The sequence below is a fragment of the Thalassophryne amazonica genome, chromosome 16, assembly GCF_902500255.1.
Source record: "Thalassophryne amazonica chromosome 16, fThaAma1.1, whole genome shotgun sequence".
NCBI classification, from domain to species: domain Eukaryota; kingdom Metazoa; phylum Chordata; class Actinopteri; order Batrachoidiformes; family Batrachoididae; genus Thalassophryne; species Thalassophryne amazonica.
In genome coordinates, this window is record NC_047118.1 from 53,874,519 (window position 1) to 53,897,662 (window position 23,144).

At 39.9% G+C, this 23,144-nt stretch overlaps 1 protein-coding gene across 1 annotated transcript in view; it reads right to left on the reverse strand.

Moving 5' to 3' along the window:
- LOC117527733 (transcription factor MafG) overlaps positions 1–21,570 on the reverse strand; it is a 52,658-nt gene extending 31,088 nt beyond the window's left edge. The window contains exon 1 of the mRNA XM_034190202.1: positions 21,413–21,570. The gene's annotated coding sequence lies outside the window, so the exon portion shown is untranslated. The remainder of the gene's footprint in view (positions 1–21,412) is intronic.
- Between the last annotated feature and the right edge of the window lie 1,574 nt (positions 21,571–23,144).

A 23,144-nucleotide genomic window follows, 5' to 3' on the forward strand; every position in this document is an offset into this window, starting at 1 on the left:
ACAAAATTTCACCTCGATATTAAGATCTAATCGCTCCGCGCCCTTCAGCTGGGCGAAATCAATTATACAGCGAGCCGCACGTGTCCGGCGCCATTTACCTGGAAATTTAAAAAAATAAATAAAATCAAGACTGCCGACAGAGCTACGGGAAGACAGTGTGAACTTTTTTGTGTGAAGAAAGCAGGGCAAGCGAGATAGAGAAGTGTGATGGGGAGGAAGGAGTGTGAGGGAAGCTATTAACTACTCAGTATTCAGAGCGTGAAATAAGAGTGACAAAAAGGGGGAGATGGGAAATCATTCAGCAGCTTTCACAGTGCAATGCGATACGCTTGTAGTAGAGGGGAAATACTAAGCCAGGACTTTTGACCATTCGAGGTTCAGGGTGAAGCTGAAACAGCGGCCGACCAAAATAGCACGCCGGCCTTTACGATGGACTTTCAGTTAGATTAAAGAAGTATGACGGTAGTCTGAGGTTGTTAAATCGGGGGGGGGGGGGGGGGGGGGGGAGAGGGTTAAATGGTTGTTAGCAGTCGTCTGTAAATGGCTCTGGCTTCAAATAAGAAGATAAAGGCTGAATGCTAAAAAGAAATCAATAAAGAAAAGAAATAAACTCAACTCTGGACTCTCTGGTGACGGTGGCAGAGAACACTGGACAAATTGCTGCTGGACATTATGGACGATGACAGTCACTCTCTGCACACCGTCATCAGCAACCAGAGGAGCCTCTTCAGCCACAGTCTGCTCCTTCCCAAGTGCAGGACCAACAGACTGAAAAACTCCTTTGTCCCTCAGACCATCGGACTGTACAATGCCTCATTCAGGGGGAGGAGGAGTAACAGGAAGACAGAGGATGGGAAGGAGAGCAACAGCAGTAGGCAGTAAGTTAATAGCAAGCAGTATTTCTTGTATTTACATTTTGTGAATTGTTTTTACTTCTACTTTTGATACTTTGTGTGCTACTATACAATGCTGCTGGAACCTCAATTTCCCTGAGGGAATCTTCCCAAGGGATTAATCAAGTTCTGTTTAATCCAGAGATCTCAAACCAGTTCCAGAAAGGGCCGAGAGGGTGCAGGTTTTCTGTGCAACCACCCACTACAGCAGGTGATTTCACTGATTAACATCACTTTGAGCAGGTGAAATCAGTAAATCAGTGAAATCACCTGCTGGAGTGGGTGGCTGCACAGAAAGCCTGCACCCTCTCGGCCCTTTCTGGAACCGGTTTGAGACCTCTGGTTTAATCTAATCTAAAGTTGAACTCGACACACTAAGTCGTACTTCACAAGCTGGATTTTCAACATTAAGAGCTGGAAAAAAGGGGGGGGCTCAATTTTCAACAGATGAACAAAACAACTGGGGGAAAAAAGTGTATTTGCGATAAGACGAAGTTTACTTATTCGCACTAAAGCCTAGGCTAGTAGTTACGGCAACATGCACTTCAACCATGAAAGGGGTCACATTATACAGATTTAGAGCGAGTGAAACAGCGATGGAAGTAAGGTTGAAGGATATGTCAAAAATATATGCACCCCCCCCCCCCCCCCCCATATTAACCAATACAGATGTTTAACACAATATATAATTTAATAATCCTGTCAGTTTGTGGAGTACTGTGATAACTAAAATCTGCAGAAACCAGAGCATTCATCAGTTAATCGTTTTTTATTTATTTATTTTTTTTGTACAATCGTATACCCAGACAAGATTCCTCACCTAGCTTCTCAAGTGCAATCAATGTAAGATTTGATTCTGCAAAGCTCACAACATCATCCACAAAGTCAAACTCAGTAAACCCTTATTACTGCATTGTAAGGAGGGATCCAACACTGTATCGTGATATATATCAAACTGAGATGTGTACTGTATCATGGGTTCTACTTCATGTAAAACCTTGAATACAGAGTAATCAGAGTGACAAGGGATCTAATACTGTATCAGGATACATATTGAATTGAGATATGTATCGTATTGTGGATTTTTTTTTATGTTAATCCTTTAACACTGCATCATTAAAACAAATAGGGACCCAATACTGTATTGTGATACATATCAACTTGAGATAAGTATCGTTTTATGGATTTTATTTTATGTCAAACCTTTAACACTGCATAACTAGAAGCACTCAGAGAGTGCAAACCTCCGCCAAGACCATGGGGTCATTGACGCCATAACATCTACACGCCGTGGAATCATTGAACCTAAAAAAGTCTAACAATGATGTTTGCTCAGTAGTAAAAAAAGTTTCATCTGCTGTGACTGGATAGCATGTATCCTTAGCGCTTGGCATCACAGTTTATTGCAACTTGCACCTTTTCCAGAAGCTACTGTCATCTGAGCACTGATACTGATATTGCATGTGCTTATAGACAAAAACAAATGAGACAAAATTCAACTGCAAATCTATGAATTTTTTAACATTTATGAAACACTTCTCTAAATAAATAACAGTAAATTCTGAAATAGAACTATTTTTTAAGTGTTGTATGTGCTACATAATGAAGTGCACCTTCTATATATTCAGTGAAGTGCACCGAAGCAGAATATATGCTACAGTAAGGTGCTGATGTCAGCCTCTGGGTTTTCTGGATACTAGGCGTGATTCATCAACACCTGGGAGTGGGTTTTGCACCTTGTGTACTTTGTTCAGTGATGTGCACTGAACCAGAACTTAACCACTGCTGAGTATACTGCTGACTCATCACTTTGCTTTTGCTAAGTGAAATAATCTGGATAGTGATATTCATTGCCACTAAAATATAATAATGCCAAATGATAGTCCATCTAATAAATTCATTGTGCTCCCCAGCCCTGTATAGTTTGTCATGAGGGATTTCCTCTTTGCAGTGTGTTGTATTTGACATAGTTTACTAACAAGGCCATAGGGTCACTGACCCTAAAGAGATTCCACTGATCTATTCAACAATTCAGTGTTACAACCAAAACTATGATACATACACTTTTCTTTCATTTATATTTGACATCCATGACCATGAAAACCTACCACTAGAACTTGGAATCACTTTTATGTCTTTATTAGTTCAAAAGTTATTGTATATAAATGATTTTTTGGTAATGGCGGTTTTCTTCTGGGTCTAGCTCCATAACATTTGAAGCTACATCAAATCTGATGACACCTTACTGAATCAGTACAGATTCAGCTACAATTTGGTGTTAGTTGTGCATCTCTAGCTTCACTTGTCACCTCACACTGACATATTTTCTATTTTCCCTATATTTTTGCATATTCTGGATCACCAGATCCGGAATCCGGATCCGATCATCACCAAACTTTGTTGTTTGATAGAACATTTGACTATGTTACACCCTAATTTTTTTCAAGCCTTTCTGCCTTGTTTTTGTGGAGTTAGAAACTAGAATGTCAAAATTCCCCCTATCCTGCAATGGTGAAGAATCCTTTAAAAAAATTCCTGGATCTGGATCGTGATCCGGATCACCACTAAAATGTAATCACTTGTTCCTCTTGTCATTTCCAACCAGTCCACAAAATTTCATCAAAATCCATTCAAAACAAACAAACAAACAAACAAACAAACAAACAAACAAACTCGACCGAAATCATAACCTCCTTGGCGGAGGTAATTACAGTGAATAGGGATCTAATACTCTATCACAATTAGACATACAACTGTTTAATTTTGTTCATCAAAAACAATTTCCTGTATCATATTTAGATGGGCTTTTTGCATAAGTAACTAAAGTGAACTGAGATTTGAGGCATCTTTAAAATAGGTCACCCATGAACCCATGTACGTACGCTTATGTAAAACCTGTTTGACTAAGGGGAAGGTTGTACAGCACTCTTAGCTTTCAACAAATTCTTAGCATTTGTAAGACTTCAGTGGTGATTAGAATGTATTGTTGAGTCGTCATGCTTTTTCCAGCTTTTTGTTTTTTATTCAATTGGTTCTAATTTTTGTAAATCCACCAAAATGCAAGAGTGTAAAAATACCAAAGTTAGTTATGGGTGATTTTTTTTTTTTTTTAATAAATAAATAAATAAATAAATAAAACATTGATTTTCAATATTTTCTAGTTAAAGCTCATCAGAATATGATACAGGTCTATGGAGTTGCAATAAAGTTGTATCCCTATGAATTTAGATGCATATTGTATCGTGGGTTTTCTTCAATGTAAACTTGTTATTACTCCATAATTAATATGAATATGGATTGAATACTGTATCGTGATACATATCCAATCGTGGAACAAATGTATTCTTTCAACCCTATTAGACTAGCAGCTGTAAGCAACAGTGGTAAAAGTACTTGACTGTCCAACTGCACAAGCCTTTATGTGGCACTGGATGCCAGCCAGTGGCTTCAAAGCATGCTGGTCTTTGCAGGATTTTCAACTACAGGGTGACCCCCCCCCCCCCCCCCAAAAAAAAAAAACAGAACCCACAAATCTTTGACTAAAACTGTTAAATTTAATTTTTCCTCTTTTCTTTTCAGGGTATACAAGTCGACTTTGTGCATGAAAGATTGGAACAGTAGTCTTCCCACGGTGTCTTGATCAACCAAGGAAAAGACATTTTGCCGGGAGGCCTATTTCGCCAACAAATCATACACTGTAGTGCAAGAAAATTTTCGGCGAGTTTCGGTGTCATCACACTCCATCAAAAAGCAGAATGTTTGACTGGGATCAGAAGTGGAACTGTACAAAATCTTAAGGTCTGAGGGACACTTATTCTAGTTGGAAGGTGAGTGCTAGGAAAGAAAGGAACATTGATGCTGTACGGGACTCAGCGGGGCGGAGCCTAAAGAAAACACTTCAACAACAGTCAAGAGCTGGGAATCTCTTCAGAGTCTGTTAGGCGTATTCTTAAATCAGATCTTCATTTGTATCCTTACCAGATCCAAATACAGCAAAAACAGAGGTAGACACGGAAAAACGCATAACCATGTGTGAATGGTTTTGTCACACAATTGAAGACAATCCAGAATTCTTGGATTATGTTTGGGTCTCTGACAAAGTGCACTTTCGGCTGTCAGGAGATGTAAACAACAGAAATAATGTTTACAGGGGTACAACCGCACCAGAGGATGTGTTACAGAGGTCGTTACACTCAACAAAGTGCACAGCACGGGTAGCAATCTCTAAAAATGGCATCATCGGCCCATATTGGTTCAAAGACAAAAATGGGCGACCTCAAATGGCCAATACGGTGCGCTATGTGGCATTTGCTGAGGAAGTTTTTGGGCATCACTGGGATGATGCAGGTGGATAGCTCGAGATGAACAGTGGTTCCAGCAAGACAGGGCCACTCACCCCACCCAAACATCAAATGGCTCCCTAGCCTGGCTGAGAGGGCGACTTCAGGAGAGACTGACCAGCAGAAAGTGTGACGTTGAGTGGGCACCATATTCACCGGACATGAACATCCCAGATTTTTATCTGTGGGGGTGTCTCAAGGATAATGTGTACCTGAACAACTCTCAAACAGTTGATGAACTGAAGGCAGCAATCACAGCAGCAATGTGTTGGAGTAATTGACAATTTTGAGCGACATATGCAAGTTTGCCTCCAACCCTGCGGAGGCCATTTAGAGCAGATTTTGGAAAGAACATAACTTTTATGCAAAGTGACCAAGATAACTGAAACTTTGGGGAATGATCATACACAGACTGAAATTTAAATCCAGTAAATTTCTTGAAATATGTAGGACTTAAATAAAATTTTGTAGGACTTAATAAAAAAAATTGGGGGGGGTTCTACTTTTTTTGGGGTCAGCCTGTACCTACAATACCGAGTAAGACTGATGTTTTTTGCCTGTCTATTTTCCTGAGACAGTGCATCAAAATCAGAAGAGGTTTGCACACACACTTACTCAAGTGACCCTACAAAATTTTTTAAATATGCCCATTTCCAGCAATTAATTTGTAATACCATTTGTCATGAGGTAAAAATCAACACCGTTGTGAAGTGCAGTTACAAACACACGCACACACACACACACACATCTAAAATCCAGTGGGTTGCACTGCATGGAAAAGCAAGTGGCTTATTTATGACTGGAACTGGCATCAGGTTCATGAACACATGAATCATAACCCTCAGGGGACCGAGCACTTTGTAAAGTCACTGAAAATGTGACGCTTATTTAAAGAGACTTTGGTTAGACTGGTTTGCATCAACCGGCGTTTCAATCCAGAAGCTATTTTCGAGCCCGGTAGCTGTTGTTTACTCCGTGTGCTGCTGTTACAGTCTTCACTGGCCTTCCACTGCATCTGCCTGGAGGACTTGATTAAACAGGAAGAGAATAGCTCTTGATACATTGGCCTTGCACTGGCAGAGGAAGTAAGGGTTACAGACAACCCACACATCGGTAAAAAAAACAAAACACTATACAAGCTTTACAACACTAAATGCATACATTAAATGCATAGTATTGACTGAACACCTTCTACGTATCTTTTTCTGCCTATACACCTGGGCCCAGTTTCATAAAGCAGTCTAATCTTGCTTAGTCGACTAAACTCAATTGACTAATTTTTTGATGTTAGTCGTTGCACAAAGCACTTAGTCGGCTAAAGTTACGCGTTACCCGACTAAAGTTTTTAGGCTGGTACAGAGGAGGCTAATCTTATTTTAGTCAACTTCAATGTCTTACCTCAAAAATGGCGGCTATCACATACAATCACTTGATGGAACACTCAAGATCACCCCTAGGTCACTCGTATTCCTCCAAAAGGAGAGTTTCCTCCACTTTTGGCCATGGTTGTAGCAGACGATGTGTTTGTGACAGTTCTCACATTAGCCACCGGGCGTCGCTGTTATGCTGAGCAACGTCGTGTGCAAAAAAAAAGGCTCGACGGAGGTGTAGAAGAAGAAACTGAAGAGTGAAACTGCTAGGGTAAGTACTAAGCATGTCATTCTGTAATTTGTATGTGTCCATAAATGCTAATAAAGCCAGTTAACGAGAAAAAGGCTGGATAGTTCATGACAATGACCAACCCAGAAGTAAACAAAACTCTTGCGTATTGGAGGTGTTTCTTGGCAACGGCGCTTACAAGGCTGCTATGCCTGTGAAAATCGCGGCTAACATAAAATGGCTAATCTACAAGTTTAGCCGTTAATGTGAAATGGTGATTAGACGGATAATGTTGTGCGACTAACCATAGCCGACTAAGTACATTTAATAGACTTAAAGATTAGACTGTTTAATGAAACCGGGCCCAAGAGTAGGAAAACATTTTATTGAATTCACATGAAATAAGTGTCGATTTATCCGTCAGATTTCAACAACTCTTCCTTATTTTTGCATTACCTAAAAACGAGGGGAAACCGCCGAGACATGGAACCAAATTAAAAGCTTATCAGGCCGTTTTTCTTTATTAGTTATAACCTGAAAGTCATGTAAATGTCTAATAATCTCTCTGCCATCACACAGTTCAAATTACCGTGAAGGGCTGTTGCTGTGCGCCTGCAGGAATATTTATTGATCACAGACTTCTTGAGGAGCACACTCAAATGTGATTGTCAAAAACGAAAACAAACACGCTTATGTCACTGCAAAGCAGCAACAACACAAAGACAGAGCGACAGAGAACAAGAAACCTTTTATGCAGTACCAGTTCTTCAATGTGACCCTCCTCCCGTCTCGCGACGACTGCTCGTTCAGATTACTGGAATGAATTACAAACCTAATCATATCAAACAAGGCACAGGAGGAAATGGGACAGTGTAATGATCTAATGAAACCAGACGTATGTTATAGGTTTGATCCCCACAGCAGCAGGTGTGGAAGTCCTCTGGACCAAGAAGCTCAACCACTTCATGTAGATTGCCAATTTTTTGCTTGCATTGTGATGCCAGTAGAATTTCAAATACATTGCACCATTCAACCAGGTCCAAACACAACCAGAACTCTGATTAAATACCCCCTCAAATTAAAGTTTAACATGCAACACTGAAAATGACAAATTCAACCTCAACCATCTGTTGGTACATCAGTCCACTCAAAATTCAACAACTCAAAAAATTCTAGACGTCACAGATCACGTTACCTCTAGCCCCCTCCGTCTGTCAGTAGGCGTAATAGGGGCAGTCAGAAGTTGTTATTTTGGAATTGTACCATTTTGTTTTCAAGCAATTCTACAAATCCAACACTACAGTCCTTTGTTTTAATGCTGAGTGCAACCACCAGAGCCTGTGAGATAAACGTATATTCCTGCTAACAAAACAGTTATTGAAAATGTCGGGTCGTATCGGAGAGGCAGGTCGTCAGCGGGTTTGTTATCTCCCTCGGCTTCTGGACTGCGTTCACCATGACAGCCTTCTCGCTGTCACAGTTCAAGTAACTGAAATTGGACGCGTCGTCCATGCTCTCCTGCTCGGTATACACCCCCACCCCCCCTGGCCAACTTGAGCAAGTGGAGTGTTTTGAGAGCACGATGCAGTACCGCTCTTTAGACAAAGAAGTCATGTGCCCGTTCAGCAACTGATTAGTTCCGACAAATCATTGTAATTTCCATGAGACATCAATCGTCCTTTGGGGTGATTGCGGATTAACTCACGGGTGAAGAAACTAACACCAGGTGAAAGTGCCACAAATGTGCACCCGGCAAGAACTTACCAAATCAAAGCTTTTATCTTTCATGCTCACTTGTACTTTAGCTTTCAAGGTTGCAACATCCCAGTGGTGCTCTACTGAAAGCATATGACCCAACGTCACTGCTTTTTCTCATCCCTTAATCACCTTACGCTCCTCTGAAAAGAACGGTGCGAGTTGGGATGTTGGCAAAATCAATACTTTGGAACCACGTCAATACCAAAAATTTTGAAAATGTGACGATACTAATTTTTCTGCAATGCCTGTAGCATTGTAGGTACAGCGGATGCTGTTTTTCCATAACTATGGCAAAATACCAACCACCGCTGCAGCAGCAACAGCTCTGCTTCAACTCGTTTACAAGAAAAGTGTCGGGCAAAGGACTCTGCGTTCGGCCTGCACGATATGAGGAAAATCTGCGATGTGCGATATCACTGTTCAACATTGGGATGATGATATGACTTGCAATAACTGAGCACTGATGAACCAAGATCATTTCTGGCTTTTCCATTTCCCCTGAAATAATACAGTTTCACAAAAAACAAAAATGTTGAACTCATACCAGCTTCCCACTCAGCTCACTGAGAAAACACTGTCTTTAGGGTCAGATCTTCCCTCATGTCATGGCCTGTGCAAATAAAATGATTTTTCTTATTCACACTGCCTCAGGCAGCCTTTTGCAATATGTGTATTGTGCGTGCTCATATAGTGATGACAATGAAAATCCAATTAATTGTGCAGCACAACTCTGTGTTTGATGCCGGTGTCCAACAAGTAATAACCGACTTGCAAAAGCCATTTGCAAAGGTGCCATCGTGCATTTGAGTCCAAACAACATCTCAAATTTACCAAAGCACAGGTTCCGATCTGATTGAAGATGAATGAAAATTTTATTACAGAGATTAGAGCATGCCATAGGTATTAAAGGCACTGCGCTGCAGTGGTTTGAATCATATTTATCTAATAGATTACAATTTGTTCATGTAAATGGGGAATCTTCTTCACAGACTAAGGTTAATTATGGAGTTCCACAAGGTTATGTGCTAGGACCAATTTTATTCACTTTATACATGTTTCCCTTAGGCAGTATTATTAGACAGCATTGCTTAAATTTTCATTGTTACGCAGATGATACCCAGCTTTATCTATCCATGAAGCCAGAGGACACACGCCAATTAGCTAAACTGCAGGATTGTCTTACAGACATAAAGACATGGATGACCTCTAATTTCCTGCTTTTAAACTCAGATAAAACTGAAGTTATTGTACTTGGCCCCACAAATCTTAGAAACATGGTGTCTAACCAGATCCTTACTCTGGATGGCATTACCCTGACCTCTAGTAATACTGTGAGAAATCTTGGAGTCATTTTTGATCAGGATATGTCATTCAATGGGCATATTAAACAAATATGTAGGACTGCTTTTTTGCATTTGCGCAATATCTCTAAAATTAGAAAGGTCTTGTCTCAGAGTGATGCTGAAAAACTAATTCATGCATTTATTTCCTCTAGGATGGACTATTGTAATTCATTATTATCAGGTTGTCCTAAAAGTTCCCTGAAAAGCCTTCAGTTAATTCAAAATGCTGCAGCTAGAGTACTGACAGGGACTAGAAGGAGAGAGCATATCTCACCCATATTGGCCTCTCTTCATTGGCTTCCTGTTAAGTCTAGAATAGAATTTAAAATTCTTCTTCTTACTTATAAGGTTTTGAATAATCAGGTCCCATCTTATCTTAGGGACCTCATAGTACCATATCACCCCAATAGAGCGCTTCGCTCTCAGACTGCAGGCTTACTTGTAGTTCCTAGGGTTTGTAAGAGTAGAATGGGAGGCAGAGCCTTCAGCTTTCAGGCTCCTCTCCTCTGGAACCAGCTCCCAATTCAGATCAGGGAGACAGACACCCTCTCTACTTTTACAATTAGGCTTAAAACTTTCCTTTTTGCTAAAGCTTATAGTTAGGGCTGGATCAGGTGACCCTGAACCATCCCTTAGTTATGCTGCTATAGACTTAGACTGCTGGGGGGTTCCCATGATGCACTGTGTGTTTCTCTTTTTGCTCTGTATGCACCACTCTGCTTTTAATCATTGGTGATTGATCTCTGCTCCCCTCCACAGCATGTCTTTTCCCTGGTTCTCTCCCTCAGCCCCAACCAGTCCCAGCAGAAGACTGCCCCTCCCTGAGCCTGGTTCTGCTGGAGGTTTCTTCCTGTTAAAAGGGAGTTTTTCCTTCCCACTGTCGCCAAGTGCTTGCTCACAGGGGGTCGTTTTGACCGTTGGGGTTTTTCCGTAATTATTGTATGGCCTTGCCCTACAATATAAAGCGCCTTGGGGCAACTGTTTGTTGTGATTTGGCGCTATATAAATAAAATTGATTTGATTTGATTGTTGATTCATATTTGTGCGTCATTTCTTACATTAGCCATGTAGATTAATGTAATGTAACCTTAGCTTGTAAGCTTCATGACCGTTTTGGGTCCTGTAATCAAACACATCAAGCATCACACATCAAAGCCAACCTAAAATGTTTGACACTTGTGTTCACTGAGCCCGACTGTGTCAAGAACCAGGGCTTTGTAGCACCTTGCTAGCACATATAGCTGAGTCAAGGTCCAACCCGCTCAGCGTGCCGCTCTCGTTGGAGCCCCAACACGACTATACTAAAATACAAAATGGATCGAAATGGAGCCTGTTAACCACGAAATGGGAGCAAAATTTAACAAAATGGAGCAGACTAACCCAGACTGACTCCAAGTATGATTAAATATGATTCAATTAAGTACTTTTATTTCATAATTTTTAAGCAAAATGGGGACTGATAACGAAATGGGGGTAAAATGTAACGAAATGGAACAGACAGCCCCACTGACTGACGTTTCATCTCTTGAACGCCAGATGGCGCACTTGCCCCTGCCTACTACATCCAGCCTGCTCAGCGTACCACTCTCGTTGGAGCGACATCTCTGCTATCTTGGCATTGTGGGATAGCTTGCTGGATGAGTGTGAGTATATTGACTTACGATCATTTAGGCGTAAAAACACACGAGATATACAAGTTCTTGTGCCAAATATACTCATGTTTTTGTTACACATGAAAACGCACTGTCATCCCAAATACAGCATTGTTTGGGAACTACTTTTTGCGCAGGAATTCACCAAGCACATCGACCATGGGAGCGTACTAACACAGAATATACAAAAACTCTATAGTTGTTTGGCCAAAATGAAAGCGTCCACTTTTAGCTTCCCATAAGCTAAGCTAGTGGCGCTTGTGAGAGCATGGTCAAGGACAGCTAGCAACAATGCAAGATAATCATTGGCAATAAAAAAATGAAAGCTGACCTGGGGGTGGGGGGGAGCAGAGCATGTTAGATATGAGGAACTGAAACTGTGTCCTTTGATGTCAAAGTTGTGACCCATAGGCTGAATTACTTGAAGTGTCCTACTAACGTCGTCTATTTCTGAATGCTCCTGTAAGGTGGCATCGCAGCAGCTCGTCGTCATCCTGACATCGATTGGTCACATAATTTGCAGAGCAATACTATAATATTAAACTGTGTTCTTTTGACTGCTCCAAAAAGTAATATTGTAGTCAAAGCTGAGAAGAAATTTATGGAGAACTCCAAATCAACTAGCACTTAGCTGAAATAACTGGTGTAAATTTTTCTTTATGTACTGTGTGACTGGATCATACAGTTTTAATGTATGAAAATTCAGTAAGGTATATCTTCTATTATACATTCCAAATCTAAGGTGGAATTCCACTACTGTATACTAAGGTCTAAATATCTTAAAAAAAAAAAAAAAAAAAGGAGCTGAGTCACTTAGGTGGGTGCCTGGTCTTGAGAAACGGATGATAAGTTTAAAAACTTTTTTTTTTTTTTTTTAATCCCATGGGAACTCTCCCTACCCACCTAAGTTGCTCATATATATATATATATATATATATATATATATATATATAGACATTTATACAAACAGGGCAGTAAAAAACATATACAAGAAAAATAGTTACTACATAATATTATAGGAGTTAGCTCCTGAATCCTAAGTGTTCATATGGGAGAAAATTGTAGTGTACATATACCTAGTCTGTAGACTTGTAAAACTAAATTATAGCTAGTAGGCTAAGATATAAATCTGGTTATGTTATTATAGAAACAGAAGCTATGATACAGTATGTTTTAGGTTTCTATCTAAAGTTCACCCTGCTAGCTAGGTTATGGATTGCTACTATAGGAAGACAAATTCCATACGCTACATGTTTTCTAATGGAAACCCCAAACTTAGATACCATCTATTGATATCTATTAAAGAACCCCTTAAACTGAAAAACCATAAAAAAAAAAAAAAAAAAAAATCTACATCATGTAAAAAAAAAGTGCAAATCCCGAAAGTTGGCTAACTATAGCCAGAAGAGCTACCGTTAATTTAGCCGTTAACTAGCCTAACGTACCTTGCTAGCCAACAAAGCTGAATAAAGCCAGTAACTGGCGTATAAAGCACAATAGTGTTGCTTCACCCTACAATAACAGTCGTAACAACAAATACATATAACAACAAATGTAAACAAAAGTGTGTATTAATGTTAGCTTCCCAATCAGAACCGACTATGTTGTTAGCTATGACAAACAGTGCTGCAGCCGTAGTCAAAGCTCAGTAGAAATATATGGACAACCCCAAATCAACTAACACTTAGCTGAAAAAGCTGGTGTAGATTTTTTCTTTATCTACTGTGACTGGATCATACAGTTTTACTGTATGTATTTCATAAATACTATTTGTGAATGTTTAATAAAAGCTGAATAGTTTTTGTTATCTAAACACCTCTATTTCACCTCTATTCTTATTCTTCTTATTTTTTTCCTGTGGTATTGAATTTGGTATAAAGATTCATGTAACTGATACTATTACTATTTACTAAATTTCTGGTATCGTGTCAACCCTAACGGATAGAAGTACAAAACTTATCCCAGGGTTCTCGCCAGGATTTTTTTTCATAGTATGGTGGGGGTGACTTAGCGAGGCATAACCGTGTGAGGAGCGTTGCAGGCGCGAGTACTGCAGTATTTTAAAATTCATAACCCTTTTAAACACTATTTCCTGCATTTTAAGTGTCACTTGGTGTTGCTAACTGGGATGTTAAATAATGTGCAACACGTCCTTTAAAATATAAAAAAAGCAAAAACAGAAAAGCACCCTATGCTGGTTAAATCACAGCATAGGGGCCCAAATCACACCATAGAGGGACCCCACCCATGCTCAACTACGCTGGCAAGAACCCTGCATCCTAATATCCCCCAGTAGACTCCGTGGTGGGGATAGTAATCAGGGATGAGATCACATTAAATACCATTTTGCATCATCTCAACACAACGCCCAGCAACACTACAGTTACGTCCAAATAATAAGTTGACAGAATGTCACTACCAGGATGCATGAGCCCTTTGTCTCAATGTGTGCACTGTAGTGCACATAATGACACCAGCATATTCACCTCCAACAAACACAGCACCTAATTTAGTCCTGCTGCTGAGACTTTCAACAAGAGTCCTTCACAATGACTATCTCAGTCTGTGGGACGCTGGTTTGCAAGAGTGACTGATTTGTAAATCCAGACAGCTTTTCAGTTTTTGGAAATGAAACCTGCCAGTTTAACACTAACATTTCTTTTCAGGAGATTTGTGTTTGCAGTGGGTTGCACAAAGTTCAACTCAATGCATCAGAATAATGCCCACAAACATCACATCAGTATGTTGCAGGGAACGTTTTGTTCATTGCAGTCGTCAGTACAGACTGATAAATCTCCATGTGCGTACTCGGAGAACAAAGTCTCAATATCTTAAAGTTATAGAGCCTTTCAAATTTCACAAAACTGTGAAAATGCAGTTTCTACCAAACTCCAAGCATTATAATGCAAGTTTATTTTTGTAACATGCTGCAAAATTACAGCTCATTTTAATGAAGAGGAGATATTTATCTGGGGGGAGATTCCATAGTGAATATGGTCTTTTCCTTCATCGCCGCCATGCATACCAACTCGGGATGGGAATTGATCAGATTTTAAATCGATATCAATGCCATTATCGATTCATCTTATCGATCTGATTCCTTATCAATACCCCTTGTGAATTTTTTGTGTACTAAAAGTAGGCTTTACAGGTTTTCTATGCCAACAACAACATTTTATTGAGTCTTAAAGTAAATAAATATTAAATTGGTCACTGAATCCTTGATCTCTGGACATAAATAGAAATAAAAAAAATCTGTAGCTTTTGTCAAAAGCATTTCCTTTCAGACATTAATGGCATGAATGTCACTCCGTACCTCTGAGCTGAACTCTTGCCGCCAGCTGAGCTGCACGTCAACATCAATGTAATTCATAAATAACGCAGGACGTCTCATTTTGGGAGGGAAAAAAAACATTTCATTCTGTTGTAGTTTGTTGTCTGTGTTACAACGTTTGGAAAGAGGTGTCATTTGATTTAAAACGGTGATTCGCTTTGAAGTTTTTAATTCCAGCCAGACTCTAACTTGACTCTGCAGAGAAAAGCTCAGCGTTTGGAGCTGTGCGAACGGAACAGAGGACGATTCTTGTGTCTTCCCTGCAACAAGACAAGAGTCCCAGTTAATGACTTTAATCCACACAAAAGTGACTCAAGACTGACATCTTTAAATGGCTTTGAGAGGGGTTAAGAAGCAGACTTGCCGCTTCTGAAAAGCATCAAAGCAGAGAACCAACAAAGCAGCGGGTCAGAGCACTGCTTCATTGGTTCAATCTTCAAGTGGGGCCGTTACAGCGGTTGATTACAGACCCGCTGCAGGGTCTGTAATCAATGTAGAGAAATGATAATTTTCACGACAAACAGCCTCAAAAACAACGGCCGCTCTGAAAGACCGATAAGGGACTCGTTAAGCAAAAGGGCTGTTGATGTTGGTGGATCGAATCATTTCTTAGCAATTCTCAAAAACAACCAGTTCCCAATACACATCCCTAATACTAACTACAGGAGAAAGCGCGTGTGTGCATGCACGCATGCATAAGGTTCTTGATTCATCTTATGTTAACATCCATAGGTTTCTTGCATATCACTTCCAAATCTGCCAAATGTTGCTCATAACATCTGATCCCTTGAATTTCACCCCCTCAGGGGATGAAATTCTAAATTGTTTCGGGACAGCATCAATTTTAATCATATTGATAACATCTTATTATGAATCCCTTATTTAAATGCTAAGGAATAAAATTATAGTGGTGCCAAAGAAAATTCTTTTAATGACTTAAATCTTAAAAAAAAAAACAAAAAAAAAAAAACAGTGGTACTATAGCTTTAAATCTCTTTCAGAAACGCCCTCAAAAGGGTTCAGACAACACAGTGTCGCCAAACCCACACTTCAAAGTAACAGAAAGTAGAGAAAATGGTACACGGTCTCTTCAACAGTCAAACTCATAACCAATAAAATATCTGAACCAATTTCCAAAAAATTTCGCATTTTCTTATATATTTTAAAACAGTGGTGAAAATTTGACCTTGATCCATAGGCCCAATGTGCCTGCCAAGTTTGCTCAAAATGGGATTTGGCATTTATATCTTGCTAATGCTCACATAAACACAGTTATGTGGAGACCAAGACTAGTGCATATATATATATATATATATATATATCTCCCCCCATCAACTATATGAGCATATACTAAAATTCTAGACAAATTATGGGTCCTTAAAAAAAATACATAAAAGCAAATTGGTTAGTTTTTGCTAAGCATTAATGAATCATTGTAATGACACCTCCTCTTGCCAATAAATGGTTAAATAAGCACATGTACCAAAGCGTACAGGTCATGGCTACAAATTCTACACTATCTCATGGCATTTCATGATTCAACATCATGAAATAAACAATCTATTGGTTTGTGACACTGTCATGAAAAGTGCCACATTTTTGTAATGGGAGCACAAATTCATTCGAATATATTCCGTGACGGGAGCACGAAATGAAAAGTAATGCGTGGGGGGGGGGGGGCTATGGTTAGGATTAGGGGACGGGTTAGTAATAGTAAGATTAAAAAAATAAAAAAAAAACCCTGTCACAAAAACGTGACCCATTTTGCAATGGGACCACGAAAGAAAACTCATGAGACTGGGTTGACATGTTCTAACATACACGAGAAACGGAAAAAAAGGTGCATGTCAGCATTATATATTTAGCAGATTGCGCTTCTGCTTTTCTTGCGTTAGACTAAAATGCCATAAGACTTTAAAAACAAACATGGAAATTTAAATGAGGAGGAGCAAGCTGTGTTGACCGCCAGAAAGCCAACTTTAAATTCAATAGAATAAACTTTGCGCTTCTTCGCCAAAAGATGATGATTCTTCGCCGAAGATGTTTAAGTACTAAATCTAATGAATGCTTCTACGGTCGGGATGATTCAATACTTTAAGACTTGAGGCGTGTGCGTCTGCGACATACGGTGCCAATAACATCTTCTCAAAGATCTGTCACACCTGCCCTCAAGCCATCTGAAGAACAGCAGAGAAACGCTGTGTTCTCCATTTTGCACACACACACACACACACACACACGGCGGGAAATTAACATGCCAAACTCGCCTTCTAAACACAAGCCCGTCTCGCTCACTTGTTATTTTGTGTGGATGAAAGTATTACTTTGAGAAGTGAAGCAGGCATATCGCAATGCTAAGCAATCATAATCCGCACTACACTTGCAAGAGGTTTCATCACCAACATTCCCTCCCTGCTGCAGAGAAAGAAAGAAAGAAAAAAAAACCCAACTAACTATATTGATCTTTTTCTCGCTTCCTTCCAGGCATTCCCATTTCCCTGTGTAGCTTAAACAGCACTTTTGTGGATAAATCCCACATTTGTGTTCTTTTCTGGAGGGGACTAATTGTCCTGAATAAGCATTATTCCTGCGGCGGTGCCGTGTCGGCCACACGCAGGTGCTGGTGGCCCGACTTGCCACGCGGTTCAGCCTTGCCTGGTGTTTCATCAACCCTCACACATCTCCAGCCAACACCACCGGGCGCGAGCCGTGCACTCGCCCACCTCTCTGCCATCCGGCCTCATTTTATCTGTGGCTATGTCAATGCAAAAAAAAAAAAAATGAATAAATGAAATCCTAGTGCCTCCATCTCACACCTTTGGAGCCTTGTATCTGTTCTTGTTACCTGCAGAGGAAAGCAGAGACGGGCATTACGCTTTATTGCAAAGCGGGGCCGGCGATGCTAAACACACTTCAACCCCCCCCCCCCCCTCGCATGAGCAGGGGATGATGAAATAAGTTGAATATCTGAGCAAGAAATGGGCAACTTCTATCCGTTTAGCCCCGCCGACACGCTCAACAGTTTCCAAGGTGACTTTTCAGGGTGCACAGAGGTTTTCCATGGATAATTCATCACCATCGCTCTGCAAGCATGCTTTCTTAAAAAAAAAAAAGTGGCAAATTTCATTAGGGCACATCCAGCAAAACAGGAACATCTGCAAACTTCTCAGTGGCATTCAGCATTCTATTTTAAAAAGAAAAACAAAGGTATTTGCAGCATGCCACATGCACAGACTGACACAAAAAACAACAACAACAAAAAGATAGATTCAACCTGAATCTGTTGCTTTCAACTTGGCATACATCTCATGACCCAATTTAAAGAGCCACTCAATGCAAGGCTCCATTTTAACAACACAGGCGGGACATACTGCTTATCATGCAATTTGTTTCCCCTCATTTAACTGATTTGACATCCAAGCACTTAATGTACTCACACACCCAGTTTGTTGGTGCACATCGTGACAGCGCTGCAATAAAACGCACATTCTCAGCTGAATGCAGATGAGCCTATTGATAAACGCATGTAACGGTCATCAGATCGGAGGGGGAGCGTTAGGATCCGGCGCCTTCTTAACGGCCGTAAACATCGAGCCGTTTAAAGGCAGCCGGCAGACCTTTGTTTGTCCGCTGATGCCGTTTATTTCGGGGTGGATTCTGAGGACGCACGCACACATCATTGTGATGATTCAGCAAGATTTATTTATTATTTTGTACCTCCTTTAATCTTTTTTTATTCAAACAATAGATTGAAAAAGAACACGGCTGCTTGTGTGGCAGTAAAATCATGCGTAAAAAGAAAAACAAAACAAAAACAGCCGATTAGAATGTAGCAGGTGATGAACAGGTGAACCCACTAACGTGTTAAAAAAAAAAACACACACACACACACAACACCAAACACACACGTGTTATTATTATTGCTGATGAAAAATCAGCTCAGTCGTTTTTAAGATGCGTTTTCCATCCAAACCTGAGTGGATTCTTATTATTTTTGTGTGGGGGGTTCCGACCTGATGTGGGTTTAAACCGCTGGCTCGACGTGCTGTGGCTCCGCTGGGCTCCGAGCTGATGAAGCAGCAGGTTTGAGGCGCATGAGTTGACAAACCGCCGACAAGCGCAAATGTCACAACGGACGCAAACGCACCGGCGAGCCGCTGGGTGTGATGATCACCTAAAAACAAGAAACGATCTGGCCGCACAGTTCTGACATTCCCCGACAGCGTCCGGCGTCACGCCGCCTTCATGTGAAAGTGACAAAACAACTCCCCGCCTACAAAACAAGCCAGCGAGGAAATCCCCGCGTTCAGACCGTTTTTCCCCCCCTCCCGCGGCGTGGACGAGCGTTTCCTCTGAAACGGCCAATTAACGGTCGCTCACGATCGATTCCCGCTCAGATAATCAGACCTGCCGCCGGACTATCGTGCCGTATTTTCGGCTCACGAGTATGTACAAAAGATTAGCTGCCATCTCAGCATGGTCGGAAGGAACCACACCGTCGTCACCGAAGACGCGCTGAACCAGAATATCCGCCACACACCTTCAAAATAAAACACCAAAGCGACTGCTAGATAGCAAATGCTAGTTTTTGTCATTCATGAAGCAAAATGTCAAACTTTAACCATCTCCAGTATTTCCAAAAATAACAATTTGCTACTTCTTTTCACATCTTTGCAAAGTGAATATATCAGAATGGGTTTAACGCTCCTGCAAGCTGGAATTTTCACTTCACAGCCATGGCAGCGGCGTGTACGTGCGACTAACGAGACAGCAACGTTACTGACGTTGAAAATGCATCTTTAAAATGAAAATTTTAATAAGACATTACTGCTATATGTAATATATTTACATTCTATGTTCAATTAATTATGTTACCAGCATCAGCAAACGCACCGTTGACGATTTCATTTAGCCCAAAAACATGACATTAGCCTACTGTGATCGCTAAGTTGCTGATCCATATTTGTCTCCAGGGTAATCTCATGAACGTACAACGGCGTTTTAGGGCCACATAGAATTTTTTTTGACTTCGAGAATAAAGTAATATTACGAGAATAAAGTTGTAATATTACGAGATAAAGTCATAATATGATATTTCGACTTTTTTCTTGTAATATTACAGCTTTTTTCTCATAAAATTACGACTTTATTCTCGTAATATTATTACTTTATTCTCGTAATATTATGACTTTATTCTCAAAGTCCAAAAAAAAAGAAAAAAAAAAGAAATACAATGTGGCCCTAAAACTCCGTCATATGAAAGCATTTTTTGTGGAAGTATGGTTTTTTTGTGTGTGTGTGTGTGTGTGTGTGTGTTGGGTCTTTCCAAGATTCTGACAATTCTGAATGCAGCAAAAGCCCCATATTTCACAATTTTGTACAGCATCCAATAACAATTACAGGATAAACATCATGACAGGAAGCAACTGATGAATTTCAAGCTCAAAACATATTCATGATCCGTGACATTGGGTCGTTTGAATAACAATAGCATTGGCCTAATAAAGATGTTCATCATACAGACTAAATTATCTTGTAATTTTTTTTTCAGGCACATGCACAGGGGCGCATCTCTGCATGCAGAATGCCAATTTATTTGTATACATTTAACACTTTTAATTAAGTAATTAATTACACAATGAGCACATTATATAATTTAATCCATTACTGGGAAAACAAAAAACTTTATTTACAACATTCCTTGTGGCATTTATAACAATAGCTCTTGGCAAAACTATTGTACCTGCATTAATGGTAATTGTCCACCAGGTAGAGATATTGCTCCATTTCAAGAACCTTGAGTATAGGCTGCTGTGGGACACTGCCACCGATGAGTAAGCGGTTGCTTATATTAGTCGCTTGTTCACATCCTCTCCCCTAATTTGAAGAATGATGTTGAAATTAATGAGCCATATTCTAAGTGTTACTGCTTTTTAAAAAAAGTCAACTATCTGTAACAATACCAAATTTATTTTTAATTAGTGGTCAGATATTTGTCTGACTTACTGACATCAAGTGATCTTTATTAACATGATAAAAAGATACATATGCTCTCTTTAAAGAAATTCCACTGAACTGCAGTTAATAAAAAATGGTAATTACAAAGTAAAATACCAATTTGACCACTTACAGCTTTTCAAATGTACAATTTTTCTACCATTTTCTATCAGTAAAACACATCATTCAAAGATGTCATTTGAGAATTTGACAAATCTATTTTCTTTCAAGACAGTATCGGACAATTTCTAAAGCAGACAACAAAAATAATTTTTTAAATAAATTGCAACTACTTTCAACTAAAGTTGTGTGCGTTAGCTTGATTTTATTTTGAAAGTAGATTTCTGCTGTATCCCGTGAACGCGGGGAACTTGACAGCGACGTATGGAGGTTAACGCACAGCTAAAGCGCGCTGCTAGCAGCCGCCAGCTTGTCAGTGGCGAGGCGCAGACGCAACTCAGCACAATAACAGCGACAGTGTTTGTTTGGGACTCACCTCACTTAGATATGACGTCCTCCGGTGTAAGGTTTCTCAGAGTGGTGTAATTATGCCGTCACACGGAGGACCAATCATTACAGCTTTAGGATCAGAGCCCTTCAAACGGCGGCTCGCGCTCCCCGTGTTGACTCCTTTCTCTTGTGTCGACTCGAAACTAGACGTCACCGTGTTTGGTCACGTGGTTCCATTCATAAAGGATTTTCTTTCCTCACGAGCGGAGATATATTTCACCGAAAATGAAGCAATATTTTTATAGATCTCTCTCTTTCTCTGTATATACACACACACACACAAATAAGCACATATCAATGCAATGCTACTTCATGTATTAATGGTTGGTTTAAGGGAGACTAGAATTTTTCAACCTGGGATTTTTTGTTAGATGATTTTAGGTTCATCTTTTCACTAAAGAAAAAAAAATATTATAGATTCAGAACGTTAACCACATCATACGATAACCAGCTGCATAACAGAACTGTATGGGGCAAGCTAAAAACACTCCAAATAAACCGCTTTACCCCTGAAGCGACAAAAACGTGGTATCATGAAAAGGGTCTCTACTGAGGTAAATCTCTGTATGTTTACCTCACTAACTGTAAAGAAACCCTTTAAAACTTATTATACAGTAAGCCGCTTACCTTAGCCTCCTTCTGAGGACGCTGCCTACCATCCATTACAAGTCGAATGTCATTCTGTTCATATCATGAATGAGTTATTACAAGGAGTTACAGTTATCTACCCTTGAAGACATGAGAATGGAATTATTTTCCTTCATGCATGTTCATATGGTGTGCTACTACTGTTTCTTTGAAACCCATCAACTGGTTTATAGTGCAGCAGATAACAGAATATTTACAGAGGAATCCTTCAAATCTGGAAAGAAACACCAAAGTTGGCACAAATACTCCTTAGACATTACTCTTTTGAAAAACTGAGTAGCCACTTGAATTTTCAGTAGGTGGCCAGATAGGGGTCAATTGAAGAATTACACAGGGGTCAAAATTTAAAAATGTTTCAATCATATTGAAAGCTATACCACATTATTTGTCTGATCACAATACCAAAAAGGTATAGTTTGGACTATCTATGACTGAATATTATGGAGTTACGGGGTAAAAACAGCAAGAATGGTAACAAAGGTCAGCATTAGTTTGTACAGGGGTCAGATGTTAAAGTTGCGCTAAATATTGTAAAATGTGATGCAAATTATTGGTTAATGGGGTTTTAAAAAGGAATAGTTTGCACTATGTGGCATGCTTAGCTATCATGTTACAGGGTAACATATGTCACATGTCATAGAATCCAATGGACGTCAACATTGCTCTACCTTTACCTTGCAGACCAAGCATTCAACACAGTCAAAACTATTTCATTTATTAATCCTCTTAGTTCAACCAATAATTTGCACTTTTTACCAAAATTGGAGCAACTTTAACTTTTGACTCCTGTACAAACTGAAATTGACCTTTGTTACCATTCTTGCTATTTTTACCCCATAACTCAATCAATTCAATCAATCAATTTTTTTATATAGCGCCAAATCACAACAAACAGTTGCCCCAAGGCGCTTTATATTGTAAGGCAAGGCCATACAATAATTATGTAAAACCCCAACGGTCAAAACGACCCCCTGTGAGCAAGCACTTGGCTACAGTGGGAAGGAAAAACTCCCTTTTAACAGGAAGAAACCTCCAGCCGAACCAGGCTGAGGGAGGGGCAGTCTTCTGCT